The sequence below is a fragment of the Pristiophorus japonicus genome, chromosome 27 (genome assembly GCF_044704955.1).
Source record: "Pristiophorus japonicus isolate sPriJap1 chromosome 27, sPriJap1.hap1, whole genome shotgun sequence".
Lineage (NCBI taxonomy): Eukaryota > Metazoa > Chordata > Chondrichthyes > Pristiophoridae > Pristiophorus > Pristiophorus japonicus.
The window spans coordinates 1777536-1792506 of NC_092003.1; the positions used below are offsets into that span (position 1 = coordinate 1777536).

General features: G+C 54.5%; 1 protein-coding gene across 2 annotated transcripts in view; it reads right to left on the reverse strand.

Annotated features, from left to right (window-relative positions):
• The window catches only part of LOC139239403 (cdc42 effector protein 2-like), a 51110-nt gene that overhangs the window by 24692 nt on the left and 11447 nt on the right, over positions 1–14971 (reverse strand). Inside the window, exon 1 of one of the 2 annotated variants that reach the window (XM_070868098.1) lies at positions 3975–4858. The exons of the other annotated variant lie outside the window; for it this stretch is intronic. The gene's annotated coding sequence lies outside the window, so the exon portion shown is untranslated. Of the gene's footprint in view, positions 1–3974; positions 4859–14971 lie in introns of those variants that run through there. 2 annotated transcript variants of the gene reach the window in all.

The following is a 14971-nucleotide window of genomic DNA, read 5'->3' on the forward strand; positions in this document are numbered from 1 at the left end:
TAGTGTCATCCGCAAATTTGGAGATACTACATTTAATCCCCTCGTCTAAATCATTAATGTACAATGTAAACAGCTGGTGCCCCAGCACAGAACCTTGCCGTACCCCACTAGTCACTGCCTGCCATTCTGAAAAGTACCCATTTACTCCTACTCTTTGCTTCCTGTCTGACAACCAGTTCTCAATCCGCGTCAGCACACTACCCCCAATCCCATGTGCTTTAACTTTGCACATTAATCTCTTGTGTGGGACCTTGTCGAAAGCCTTCTGAAAGTCCAAATATACCACATCAACTGGTTCTCCTTTGTCCACATAACTGGAAACATCCTCAAAAAATTCCAGAAGATTTGTCAAGCATGATTTCCCTTTCACAAATCCATGCTGATTTGGACCTATCATGTCACCATTTTCCAAATGTGCTGCTATGACATCCTTAATAATTGATTCCATCATTTTACCCACTACTGAGGTCAGGCTGACCGGTCTATAATTCCCTGTTTTCTCTCTCCCTCCTTTTTTTAAAAAGTGGGGTTACATTGGCTACCCTCCACTCGATAGGAACTGATCCAGAGTCAATGGAATGTTGGAAAATGACTGTCAATGCATCCGCTATTTCCAAGGCCACCTCCTTAAGTACTCTGGGATGCAGTCCATCAGGCCCTGGGGATTTATCGGCCTTCAATCCCATCAATTTCCCCAACACAATTTCCCGACTAATAAAGATTTCCCTCAGTTCCTCCTCCTTACTAGACCCTCTGACCCCTTTTATATCTGGAAGGTTGTTTGTGTCCTCCTTAGTGAATACTGAACCAAAGTACTTGTTCAATTGATCTGCCATTTCTTTGTTCCCCGTTATGGCTTCCCCTGATTCTGACTGCAGGGGACCTACGTTTGTCTTTACTAACCTTTTTCTCTTTACATACCTATAGAAACTTTTGCAATCTGCCTTAATGTTCCCTGCAAGCTTCTTCTCGTACTCCATTTTCCCTGCCCTAATCAAACCCTTTGTCCTCCTCTGCTGAGTTCTAAATTTCTCCCAGTCCCCGGGTTCGCTGCTATTTCTGGCCAATTTGTATGCCACTTCCTTGGCTTTAATACTATCCCTGATTTCCCTAGATAGCCACGGTTGAGCCACCTTCCCTTTTTTATTTTTACGCCAGACAGGAATGTACAATTGTTGTAATTCATCCATGCGGTCTCTAAATGTCTGCCATTTCCCATCCACAGTCAACCCCTTAAGTATCATTCGCCAATCTATCCAATATGTGGGCGCAGTAGGTCCGTGCAGCAGAGCTGGTCTCCAGTCATCCTGGTTAACCCTTGCCACTGGACCAAGACCTCGCTCTGTCAAGCCCGCGTGGTGGCTGGTGTGCAACGGTCACCCCACGTTAAATAATCCACACACAGGCATCTTCCACCCACCTCATCAATTGGAGTTCAGGGTTGGAACATCGGGTCGTTCCTTGAATCATCCTCGGTCAAGGGACTGCCCATGAAATGAACTTTACCCAGTCACTTTGCCTGATTGCCAGCCCCGCAGGAATGCTCACGGTATCTGCATCTAAAGTAGTTACATTAATGCCGCTGGACTCCCAGCCTGGATTTGGCCTGTACTGCTTGCCTGGTGGGTGGGGAAGGGATTCACGGTGCCAGCAGCCCTTGAAGTGATGCTGGGAATATTTATCAGGATGCAGCTACCTAAACATTAGCAAGTAACTGCACGATGGGGAAGGGTGGTGCAAAAGTTTTGTAAACCTTCAGCCCTTCCAAAGAATGTTGGAGGTTTAAAAAAAAAAAGTATCTGGTAACACCAGGTGACTTGCATTATAGATATAGAGGCAGGAGACTGAGTCGGGGTGGGCAGTGATGGAGTGGGGCAGCAATCAAACCCCTGGATTGGGAGCTCGTGAAGTGGAGGTACCGCTGCAAGAGGCAAGAGCGAGGGGAACATAAGAAGTAGGAGTCGGCCATTCGGCCCCTCGAGCCTGCTCCGCCATTTAATACGATCATGGACTCAGCTCCACTTCCCCGCCCGCTCCCCATAACCCTTCACTCCCTTATCGCTCAACAATCTGTCCAACTCCGCCTTAAATATATTCAATGACCCAGCCTCCACAGCTCTCTGGGGCAGAGAATTCCACAGGTTCACCACCCTCAGAGAAGAAATCCCTCCTCATCTCAGTTTTATAAATGGGCGGCCCCTTATTCTGAGACTATGTCCCTAGTTTTGGTTTCCCGAGTGGAAATATCCTCTCTGCATCCACCTTGTTGAGCCCTCTCAATATCTTGTATGTTTCGATAAGATCACCTCTCATTCTTCTGAACTCCAATGAGTATAGGCCCAACATACTCAACCTATCTTCATAAGTCAACCCCCTCGGGAGGGCTGCCCTGTTTGGCAATGAAGGGTGGCCTTGCACAGCATGGCTGGAAGTTCGTGGCAGCCAGTGTCAATGTTGCATGCACTACCAACGTGATCTTGCCGGGGGGGGGGAAGGGGAGCGTAGACACAGAAGAGTGGGGGCACACCTGAAGGAAGATGCCAAGGGACGGCTACCCACTGGTGCCATTTTCCCGGTCCATGGCCCATGTATCCGTGCCATGAAGTGTGACCAGGCAACCTATCGACAGACGTACTGTTGGCCCCTCGAGTGACCCAGAGCTGTGTCTGCCGATGAGACACAGGACGCACATTCCAGCTGCAGCGTGCAGTTGAAAGCCAGTTGGCACACGAGACCTTGCTGGGATCATTAGCAGGCGAACCGAGCAGTTATTTTCCCGGGCAGCACCAGCTGATGGAGGGGATTTGTCCAACCCTGCTCTCACTCCGCGGGGCAAACACAAACCCTGCGGCAACGGCCACGGGACAGCGCTCAGGGGTCCCCGACTGAGGCCTCTGCTCCCCAGCCCAAGCTGGAGCCTTCTAAAACTAAGAGCAGGGAATTCAGCCCAGAGGGGGAGGTGAAAGCTGGAGTTTCCTGGCTGCGTACTACCCACAGAGTCTTCTAGGGAGTTCCCTCAGTGTTTCCAAACAGCCACGGTATGTATATATTGTATCTGCCATTTACACAACGCCTTTCCGCAACATCGGGATGTCCCAAAGCGCTTTACAGCCAATTTAAGTACTTTCTGAAGTGTAGTCACTATTGTAATGTAGGGAAAGCGGTAGCTAATTTGTGCACAGCAAGCTCCCACAAACACCTATGAGATAAATGCGATGTTTTTCGGTGTTGGTCAAGATATCAATAGCTGCAATCCCTCAGTACTGCCCCTCCGACAGTGCGGCGCTCTCTCAGTACTACCCCTCCGACAGTGCGGCGCTCCCTCAGTACTGTCCCTCCGACAGTGCGGCGCTCCCTCAGTACTGTCCCTCCGACAGTGCGGCGCTCCCTCAGTACTGCCCCTCCGACAGTGCGGCGCTCCCTCAGTACTGCCCCTCAGACAGTGCGGCGCACCCTCAGTACTGCCCCTCCGACAGTGCGGCGCACCCTCAGTACTGCCCCTCCCTCAGTACCGCCCCTCCGACAGTGCGGCGCTCCCTCAGTACTGCCCCTCCGACAGTGTAGCACTCCCTCAGTATCGCCCCTCCGACAGTGCGGCGCTCCCTCAGTACTGCCCCTCCGACAGTGCGGCACTCCCTCAGTACTGCCCCTCCGACAGTGTGGCACTCCCTCAGTACTGCCCCTCCGACAGTGCGGCGCTCCCTCAGTACTGCCCCTCCGACAGTGCGGCGCTCCCTCAGTACTGCCCCTCCGACAGTGCAGTGCTCCCTCAGTACTGCCCCTCCCTCAGTACCGCCCCTCCGACAGTGCGGCGCTCCCTCAGTACTGCACTGGGAGTGTCAGCCTGGAGTATGGGCTCATGTGCCTCGAGTGAGAGTGGGACTGGAACCCACGACCTGCTGACTGAGTGTGGGAGAGAGTGCTGCCCACTGAGCCCCGGCTGATCACCTACCAGGATTGAACAAAGTACTTACGGTTAACTGTGTAGAATGGACAGGCTGGTTTTGTAATTAACTGGGTTTAAGCAGAAACGCAGTCTTGCGCTCCTTGGGGTTTGAAGAATAAACGGCAGAGCTCTGCAATTCGCGGTGGTTCAAACCCGGCAGCATCTCCGAAACATTCCTGCTTCCTTCGCAAACTGGTGGAGCCGCGGTTTCTGCACACTTTAAGAGCTCCTCGGTGGAAGCGCTTGCTGGCCGCCGCGGTGTGTCTGCTCTGCTCTGACCTGACGGTCCCAGCTCTGCCTCGCCAGCCTCCCACTAAACTAAATGTTGCATCTCGCCCCGTTTCTGAGCAAGGCGGTTTGCAAATCTTTTACAGATCAGGCTGAAGTCTTTTGGTTTCTCTTCTCTCTCCTCGCCCCTCTCTCACACACACTGTCCGCAAGTAGCCCTTGCTGAATATTTCTGTCCTGCGCTTCAATAATCACTCCCTGTCAATTCCCCCATTCGGCACTTTGTCTGGGCTGGGGAAGGACAAGTTGCTGCTGTGAATCGAGGCTTGGCACAGTTCCACTGTCAGTTCCTTGAGAATGGGGCTGATGCATTCAGGCGTATTGTTCCAAACAGCGTGATGTCAGCGTCTTTAACTCATGCACAGCCCCCAGCTCCTGGTGTGCAGGGCAGCGTGTACTCCGTTAGCTCATCTCCAATCTGCTCAGCAGCACCCGGCGTCTGCACGCTTACCACAGGAGCCTTGTGTCTTTTTTGTGTCTGCCTTTGCTACATGTCAGGAGGAACAGACGGTCCCCACCACGCCCTCTCAGCGGAGCCTGGCTTGCACTGCCGCGCCCGGCATTCAGCTGGTGTTCAAAGCAGGGGCCGCCCAGACACCAGCCCTCCGCCTCTCACTCGCTCTCTCCTTCAACCATGCCTCAATGTGGCGCTCCTTCTCTCCTCCCCCCGCCCCAATCTTTCCCCACAATCTGCCAAGTCTCAACTCAAATCCAGCACACTCGCCTCTGAGTCAGTAGGTCGTGGGTTCAAGTCCCACTCCAGGAACTTGAGCATAAAAATCTAGGCTGATACTCCCAGTGCTGAGGGAGTGCCGCACTGTCGGAGGGGCAGTACTGAGGGAGCGGCGCACTGTCGGAGAGGCAGTACTGAGGGAGCCCCGCACTGTCGGAGGGGCAGTGCTGAGGGAGCTCCGCACTGTCAGAGGGGCAGTGCTGAGGGAGTGCCTCACTGTCGGAGGGGCAGTACTGAGGGAGTGCCGCACTGTCGGAGGGGCAGTACTGAGGGAGTGCCGCACTGTCGGAGGGGCAGTACTGAGGGAGTGCCGCACTGTCGGAGGGGCAGTACTGAGGGAGCGGCGCACTGAGGGAGCGGCGCAGTCGGAGGGGCAGTGCTGAGGGAGCGGCGCACTGTCGGAGGGGCAGTACTGAGGGAGCGACGCAGTCGGAGGGGCAGTACTGAGGGAGCGGCGCACTGTCAGAGGGGCAGTACTGAGGGAGCGGCGCAGTCGGAGGGGCAGTACTGAGGGAGCGGCGCACTGTCGGAGGGGCAGTGCTGAGGGAGCACCGCACTGTCGGAGGGGCAGTACTGAGGGAGCGCCGCACTGTCGGAGGGGCAGTACTGAGGGAGTGCTGCACTGTCGGAGGGGCAGTACTGAGGGAGCGCCGCACTGTCGGAGGGGCAGTACTGAGGGAGCGCCGCACTGTCGGAGGGGCAGTACTGAGGGAGCGCCGCACTGTCGGAGGGGCAGTACTGAGGGAGTGCCGCACTGTCGGAGGTGCTGCCTTTCAGATGAGATGTTAAACAGAGTCTCCGTCTGCACTCTTAGGTGGGTGTAAAAGATCCCATGGCCACTATTTCGAAGAAGAAACATAGAAAATAGGTGCAGGAGTAGGCCATTCGGCCCTTCTAGCCTGCACCGCCATTCAATGAGTTCATGGCTGAACATTCAACTTCAGTACCCCATTCCTGCTTTCTCGCCATACCCCTTGATCCCCCTAGTAGTAAGGACCTCATCTAACTCCTTTTTGAATATATTTAGTGAATTGGCCTCAACAACTTTCTGTGGTAGAGAATTCCACAGGTTCACCACTCTCTGTGTGAAGAAGTTCCTCCGCATCTCGGTCCTAAATGGCTTACCCCTTATCCTTAGACTGTGACCTCTGGTTCTGGACTTCCCCAACATTGGGAACATTCTTCCTGCATCTAACCTGTCTAACCCCGTCAGAATTTTAAATGTTTCTATGAGGTCCCCTCTCATTCTTCTGAACTCCAGTGAATACAAGCCCAGTTGATCCAGTCTTTCTTGATAGGTCAGTCCCGCCATCCCGGGAATCAGTCTGGTGAACCTTCGCTGCACTCCCTCAATAGCAAGAATGTCCTTCCTCAGGTTAGGAGACCAAAACTGTACACAATACTCCAGGTGTGGCCTCACCAATGCCCTGTACAACTGTAGCAACACCTCCCTGCCCCTGTACTCAAATCCCCTTGCTATGAAGGCCAACATGCCATTTGCTTTCTTAACCGCCTGCTGCACCTGCATGCCAACCTTCAATGACTGATGTACCATGACACCCAGGTCTCTTTGCACCTCCCCTTTTCCTAATCTGTCACCATTCAGATAATAGTCTGTCTCTCTGTTTTTACCACCAAAGTGGATAACCTCAGAGCCGGTGTCCTGGGGCCAATATTTGTCCCCCCATCAACATCAAAAAAAACCCCAGCAGATCCGGGTCATTATCACATTGCTGGGTGTGGGAGCTTGCTGTGCGCAAATTGGCTGCTGTGTTTCCCACATTACAACAGTGACCACACTCCAAAAGTACTTCATTGGCTGTAAAGTGCTTTGAGACGTCTGGTGGTCGTGAAAGGAGCCAGAGAAAGGTATGTCTTTATTTTGTTCTGGTGGAGTGATGCCGTACTCAGGCCAGGGGACGGAGCGGCCGTACTCAGGCCAGGGGACGGAGGGGCCCTACAGCAGCTCCCTGCCCTGCAGCCCTTCATGTGATTCAGGCTGTGCTGACCAGGCCCTGCTACCATCGAGTCCCCGTTTTATATCAAAAATGAGAGAGGAAATGGCGAGTGTTGGCTTCCTGTCACGGGAAACAAAAAAAGGGAAATTCAGAACCACAAACTGGGTGTCGCACAAACTCTGTTCAACGGCTTTCTCTTTCCCAACCCCCTCCTCTCCCACCTTCACTCCGTCTGTTATTCGGCTCCCACATCTTTGAACTGCTTGCAGGCAAACCGCCTTGCGCTGTGTTGCTGCATTGATGGGTCTACATCAGTGAACGTTGCTGTACAGCAACTACATTCTACCCGACGTAAACTAGAGGTGATCCAAAACTCAGCTGCCCCGTGTCCTAACTCGCACTGAGTCCCACTCTCCCATCACCCCCTGTGCTCACTGCCCCCGTGTCCTAACTCGCACCCAGTCCCACTCACCCATCACCCCCTGTGCTCACTGCCCGGTGTCCTAACTCACACCCAGTCCCACTCACCCATCACCCCCTGTGCTCACTGCCCCGTGTCCTAACTCGCACCCAGTCCCACTCACCCATCACCCCCTGTGCTCACTGCCCCGTGTCCTAACTCGCACTGAGTCCCACTCTCCCATCACCCCCTGTGCTCACTGCCCCCGTGTCCTAACTCGCACCCAGTCCCACTCACCCATCACCCCCTGTGCTCACTGCCCCCGTGTCCTAACTCGCACCGAGTCCCGCTCACCCATCACCCCCTGTGCTCACTGCCCCGTGTCCTAACTCACACCCAGTCCCGCTCACCCATCACCCCCTGTGCTCACTGCCCCCGTGTCCTAACTCGCACCGAGTCCCGCTCACCCATCACCCCCTGTGCTCACTGCCCCGTGTCCTAACTCGCACCGAGTCCCGCTCACCCATCACCCCCTGTGCTCACTGCCCCGTGTCCTAACTCACACCCAGTCCCGCTCACCCATCACCCCCTGTGCTCACTGCCCCGTGTCCTAACTCGCACCGAGTCCCGCTCACCCATCACCCCCTGTCCTAACTCGCACCGAGTCCCACTCACCCATCACCCCTGTGCTCGCTAACCTACATTGGCTCCCGGTTAAGCAACGCCTCGATTTCAAAATTCTCATCCTCGTGTTCAAATCCCTCTATGGCCCTTGACCCTCCCTATCTCTGTAATCTCCTCCAACTCCACAACCCTCTGCCCCCCCACCCCCTCCCCCTGAGATATCTATGCTCCTCTAATTCTGCCCTCCGGAGCATCTCTGACTATAAATCGCTCCACCATTGGTGGACGTGCCTTCTGTTGCCTGGGCCCCAAGCGCTGGGATTCCCTCCCTAAACCTCTCCGCCTCTCACCTCCTTCAAGACGCTCCTTAAAACCGACCTCTTTGACCAAGCTTTTGGTTACCTGTGCTAATTTCTACTTATGTGGCTCGGTGTCAAATTTCTAATCGTATTATACTCCTGTGAAGCGCCTTGGAACTATGTTCAATAAGAACATAAGCAGGAGTAGGCCACAAGGCCCTCGAGCCTGCTCCACCATTTAATACGATCATTGCTGATCCAATCATGGACTCAGGTCCACTTCCCTGCCCGCTCCCCATAACCCCTTATTCCCTTATCGTTTAAGAAACTGTCTATTTCTGTCTTAAATTTATTTAATGACCCATCTTCCACAGCTCTCTGAGGCAGCGAATTCTACAGATTTACAACCCCGAGAGAAGACATTTCTCATCTGTTTTAAATGGGCGGCCCCTTATTCTAAGATCATGTCCTCTAGGTCTAGTCTCCCCCATCAGTGGAAACATGTCGAGCCCCCTCATAATCTTATACGTTTCAATAAGATCGCCTCTCATTCTTCTGAATTCCAATGAGTAGAGGCCCAACCTACTCTTCCTTTCCTCATAAGTCAACCCCCTCATCTCCGGAATCAACCGAGTGAACCTTCTCTGAACTGCCTCCAAAGTATATCCTTTCGTAATTATGGAAACCAAAACTGCACGCAGTACTCCAGATGTGGCCTCACCAATATCCTGTATAACTGGAGCAAGACTTCCCTGCTTTTATACTCCATCCCCTTTGCAATAAAGGCCAAGATTCCATTGGCCTTCCTGATCACTTGCTGTACCTGCATACTAACCTTTTGTGTTTCATGCAAAGTACCCCCAGGTCCCGCTGTACTGCAGCACTTTGCAATCTTTCTCCATTCTAAAGGCGCTATATAAATACAAGGTATTGTTGTATGTGTTAGCTCTCCCCCTGGGTTAAGGAGGGACGAGAGGGGGCTCAGGAGAACAGCCGCTACATTTGATAGGCTGCTGAGCCGGTCTGGCGAGGCTCATGCACCGGGAAAGGCCATTGGGCAAGGCGGCTGGTGGCTCCCAGTGGAATCAGAGCCCGGCCCCAGTCCGGAGATAATGTGGACAGGCGACCTTGAGCCCAGGCTTCCGAGTAATGAAAAACCCATCTGATGAGGAGCAGCAGGTTAATGATATGAGATGGTATCAGGTACCATATCCAAATACGCTGCTTATAACCCTCAGCGCTCCAGGTCATGCTCCCGAGCGCAATTAGGCCCACACACGACAGTGAACCTCACTGCTGCAAATTTGAGGCGGACACTCCCAGTGTCAGTACTGAGGGAGCGCCGCACTGTCGGAGGGGCGTTGCTGAGGGAGCGCCGCACTGTCGGAGGGGCGTTGCTGAGGGAGCGCCGCACTGTCGGAGGGGCAGTACTGAGGGAGCGCCGCACTGTCGGGGGGGCGTTGCTGAGGGAGCGCCGCACTGTCGGGGGGGCGGTACTGAGAGAGCGCCGCACTATCGGAGGGGCAGTACTGAGGGAGCACCGCACTGTCGGAGGGGCGGTCTTTCAGATGAGATGTTAAATTGTGGCCCCATCTGCTCTCTCAAGTGGATGCAAAAGATCCCATGGCCACTATTTCGAAGTGGAGCAGGGGAGTTATCCCCGGTGTCTTGGGGCCAATATTTATCCCTCAATCAACATTAAAAAACTCCTGAATTATCTGGTCATTATCACATTGCTGTGTGTGGGAGCTTGCTGTGCACAATGTGCCGTGTTTCCCACATTACAACAGCGACTACATTCCAAAAGTACTTCATTGGCTGTAAAACTCAGACGTCCGGTGGCTGTGAAAGGCGCTATATAAATCCAAGTCTTTCTTTTTCCTCCTCCTCTAATGCCGTTACCTCTGCAAAGAGTAAGGATTGACCTGTTGCTTTCTCCCAGCCCTCCACTTGTGGAAGGACTGACTGCTTGGTGCCACAGACTGACGGGAGCTGGACCCGTCTGCTACCTTGCCCAGGGGCCACTCTGTGCGTGAACCTGGTCAGTGAATGTTGCTCAGGCTATTCATCCACGGGAGGCACTGCAGACAGGCGTGATCCCACCCTCACCCGACAACTGCAAACCGTGCGTGGGTTACTGGATTAGCAATCAGGAGCGCTAACATCGGCCAATCTCGCCCTCCCGAACCCAGGGGAGCCAAGAGCAATTGCAGTGCCTCAGTCACAGGCCTGGTGGGGACCAGTGAACTCGGTGCCGACCAGGAACAGAAGCTGGCACCCTTCTACACTGTGCCTTTCAGTCATTGCCAGCTGAGGTCATAGGAGCAGGATGCCATTCAGCCCCTTGAGCCTGTTCTGTCGGTCAATCAGATCACGGCTGATCTGTTCCTTAACCCCATCTACCCGCCTTGGTTCCGTAACCCTCAATACCCTTACCCAACAAAAATCTCTCCATCTCACTTTTGACATTTTCAATTGAACCACAGCCTCGACAGCTTTTTGTGGGGGGGGGGGGGGAAAGAGAGTTCCAGATTCCCACTACTCTGTGTGAAGAAGTGCTTCCTGACATCACCCCTGAATGACCTGGCTTTAATTTTAAGGTTACACCCTCTTGTTCTGGGCTTCCCCCCCCACCGGAGGAAAGAATTAACTTTATCTACCCTATCGAATCCTTTAATCGTCTTAAACTAGAGGTGATCCAAAACTCGGCTGCCCTTGTCCTAACTCACACCGAGTCCTGCTCACCCATCACCCAGTGTTCTAACTCACACCGAGTCCTGCTCACCCATCACCCCGTGTCCTAACTCACACCGAGTCCTGCTCACCCATCACCCCGTGTCCTAACTCGCACCCAGTCCCGCTCACCCACCACCTGTGCTCGCTGCCCCCGTGTCCTAACTCACACCCAGTCCCGCTCACCCGTCACCCCCGTGTCCTAACTCACACCGAGTCCCGCTCACCCATCAGCCCCTGTGCTCACTGCCCCGTGTCCTCTCACCCAGTCCCGCTCACCCATCACCCCCTGTGCTCACTGCCCCGTGTCCTAACTCACACCCAGTCCCGCTCACCCATCACCCCCTGTGCTCACTGCCCCGTGTCCTAACTCACACCCAGTCCACTCACCCATCACCCCGTGTCGTAACTCACACCCAGTCCCACTCACCCATCACCCCCTGTGCTCACTGCCCCGTGTCCTAACTCGCACCGAGTCCCACTCACCCATCACCCCCCGTGCTCACTGCCCCATGTTCTAACTCGCACCAAGTCGTTCACCCATCACCCGCTGTGCTCGCTGACCTACACTGGCTCCCGGTTAAGCAACACCTCAATTTCAAATTCTCATCCTTGTTTATAAATCCCTCCATGGCCTCTCCCCCTGCATATCTCTAATCTCCTCCAGCCCCACAACCCCCAGCGATGTCTGCACTCCTCTAATTCTGCCCTCCTGAGCATCCCTGATTATAATCGCTCCACCATCGGTGGCCGTGCCTTCTGTTGCCTGGGCCCCAAGCTCTGGAACTCCCTCCCTAAACCTCTCTATCCTCCTTTAAGATGCTCCTTAAAACCTACCTCTTTGACCCAGCTTTTGATCACCTGCCGTAATTTCTTCTCCTGTGCCTCAGTGTCAATATTTGTTTTGTCTTTTAACACCCGGTAAGCGCCTTGGGATGTTTTACTGTGTTAAAGGCACTATATAAATACAAGTTGTTGTTGTAAACACCTTGATCAGATCACCCTTTACTCTTCTACACTCGAGGGGTTACAGAAACTACATTGTTAAACTCATACACACACCTCAACTCTTACAACACTTCCCCGGGCACACATCAAAACCCAGTGCAGCCTCCATCCCCGCTACACCCGGACGGCCTCCAGCTCCTGAGGAAACCCCAGATTGAATATTCGATAGGATTCTGGCCGGGCAACAGGTGGCTGCAGCAAGCTCAAGGTGCAGCTGGCTTTGTGTAAAGTGCTGGAGCTGCACTGTGCGCAGTCTAAGGTTTCATCTGAAGCACTTGCCTGTGCTGCAACTTAGGAAGGCTGACTGGGCCAACTGATACACTTTGCACCACATGCTCGGTGCGAGATGCACTGCAACACGCAGAGAGAAATCCCCTCACCTTGAAAGAGTACATCATCAGTCAGGGTAACGACTGACCGTCACTGTTGTACACGAACAGAACTCCCTTTTCTACAGTGCCTTTCATGGGCTCAGGACGTCCCAAAGAGCTTCACAGCCAACGAAGTATTCTTTGCAGTGTGGTCACTGCTGTAATGAGGGAAACGCGGCAGCCAATTTGCGCACAGCAAGCTCCCACACACAGCAATGTGACAATGACCCAGATAAAAGTGAGGTTGATTGAGATATAAATATTGGCCCAGGGCGCCAGGAAGAACCCCCCCCCCGAACCCACTCTTTGAAATAGTGGCCATGGGATCTTTTACATCCACCTGGGAGGGTAGGCGGGGACTCAGTTATGGTGGGGGAGGGGTGTAGGGTTCACAGGCTGGACACCTGAGATAGCAGTGGTTCATTTCCCTCGTAACTTCATTCAATCACAGGCTGCACTAGTTTCTGTATGGTGTGGGAGAGCAGTAAGTTCCAGGATGGTGATTTGTTTACTTTTTTAGCAGGCTGAAAAATTCAATACAAAAAAAACTGAAAATGAAGTCAACTTTTCCAAAATCGCCCCTTTCGGGAGTTAAGAAATATTCTGTAACAATGAATTAGATTTCAAAAATTCCAGATGGCAGCTACCCGAGGCCATAAAACATTCATTTAGGACACAGCGCGGATTCCTAGCTAACTCCCCAGCGCTTCAATTCCTCATTCCTTCAGTGTGTTGTATTTTTATCATTTATTCCCCTCCCCTCCTTCCACAGCCTTTGGCGGCCTCCTTGTCCCTCACCCAAGGGGGTGTGTGCATTAACTTAGTGAGAGCCTGTGGGCCACAAGGCTTCCCGCCTCCAGCTCGAGGATTCTGCCTTTCAAAAGCCTGCACAAATCAAAGAAAGCGATCTTTACTTACGTAATATATAGACGATCTAAAAGTCGGCTGCCCCCGTGCCCTAACTCACAGAGTCCCACTCACCCATCACCCCCTGTGCTCACTGACCCGTGTCCTACCTCGCCCCCAGTCCCGCTCACCCATCACCCCCTGTGCTCACTGCCCAGTGTCCTAACTCACACCCAGTCCCGCTCACCCATCACCCCCTGTGCTCACTGCCCAGTGTCCTAACTCGCCCCCAGTCCCACTCACCCATCACCCCCTGTGCTCACTGACCCGTGTCCTAACTCACACCCAGTCCCGCTCACCCATCACCCCCTGTGCTCACTGCCCAGTGTCCTAACTCGCCCCCAGTCCCACTCACCCATCACCCCCTGTGCTCACTGACCCCGTGTCCTAACTCGCACCCAGTCCCACTCACCCATCACCCCCTGTGCTCACTGACCCGTGTCCTAACTCGCACAGAGTCCCACTCACCCATCACCCACTGTGCTCACTGCCCCGTGTCCTAACTCGCACAGAGTCCCGCTCACCCATCACCCCCTGTGCCCCGTGGCCTAACTCGCACCCAGTCCCGCTCACCCATCACCCCGTGCCCCGTGTCCTAACTCGCACCGAGTCCCGCTCACCCATCACCCCCTGTGCTCACTGCCCCCGTGTTCTAACTCGCACCCAGTCCCACTCACCCATCACCCCCTGTGCTCACTGCCCCGTGTCCTAACTCGCACCCAGTCCCGCTCACCCATCACCCCCTGTGCTCACTGCCCTGAGTCCTAACTCACACCCAGTCCCACTCACCCATCACCCCGTGCTCACTGCCCCGTGTCCTAACTCGCACCCAGTCCCACTCACCCATCACCCCCTGTGCTCACTGCCCCGTGTCCTAACTCACACCCAGTCCCACTCACCCATCACCCACTGTGCTCACTGCCCCGTGTCCTAACTCGCACCCAGTCCCGCTCACCCATCACCCCCTGTGCTCACTGCCCCGTGTCCTAACTCGCAGAGTCCCACTCACCCATCACCCCCTGTGCTCGCTGCCCCGTGTCCTAACTCGCAGAGTCCCGCTCACCCATGACCCCCTGTGCTCACTGCCCCCGTGTCCTAACTCGCACCCAGTCCCACTCACCCATCAACCCCTGTGCTCACTGCCCCGTGTCCTAACTCGCACCCAGTCCCGCTCACCCATCACCCCCTGTGCTCACTGCCCCGTGTCCTAACTCACACCGTGTCCCACTCACCCATCACCCCCTGTGCTCGCTGCCCCGTGTCCTAACTCGCACCGAGTCCCACTCACCCATCACCCCCTGTGCTCACTGACCCGTGCCCTAACTCGCCCCCAGTCCCGCTCACCCATCACCCCGTGCTCACTGACCCCTGTGCTAACTCGCACCGAGTCCCACTCACCCATCACCCCCTGTGCTCACTGACCCCTGTGCTAACTCGCACCGAGTCCCACTCATCCATCATCCCCTGTGCTCACTGCCCCGTGTCCTAACTCACACCCAGTCCCGCTCACCCATCACCCCCTGTGCTCACTGCCCCGTGTCCTAACTCGCACAGAGTCCCACTCACCCATCACCCACTGCCCCGTGTCCTAACTCGCACAGAGTCCCGCTCACCCATCACCCCCTGTGCCCCGTGTCCTAACCCGCACCCAGTCCCGCTCACCCATCACCCCGTGCCCTAACTCGCACCAAGTCCCGCTCATCCA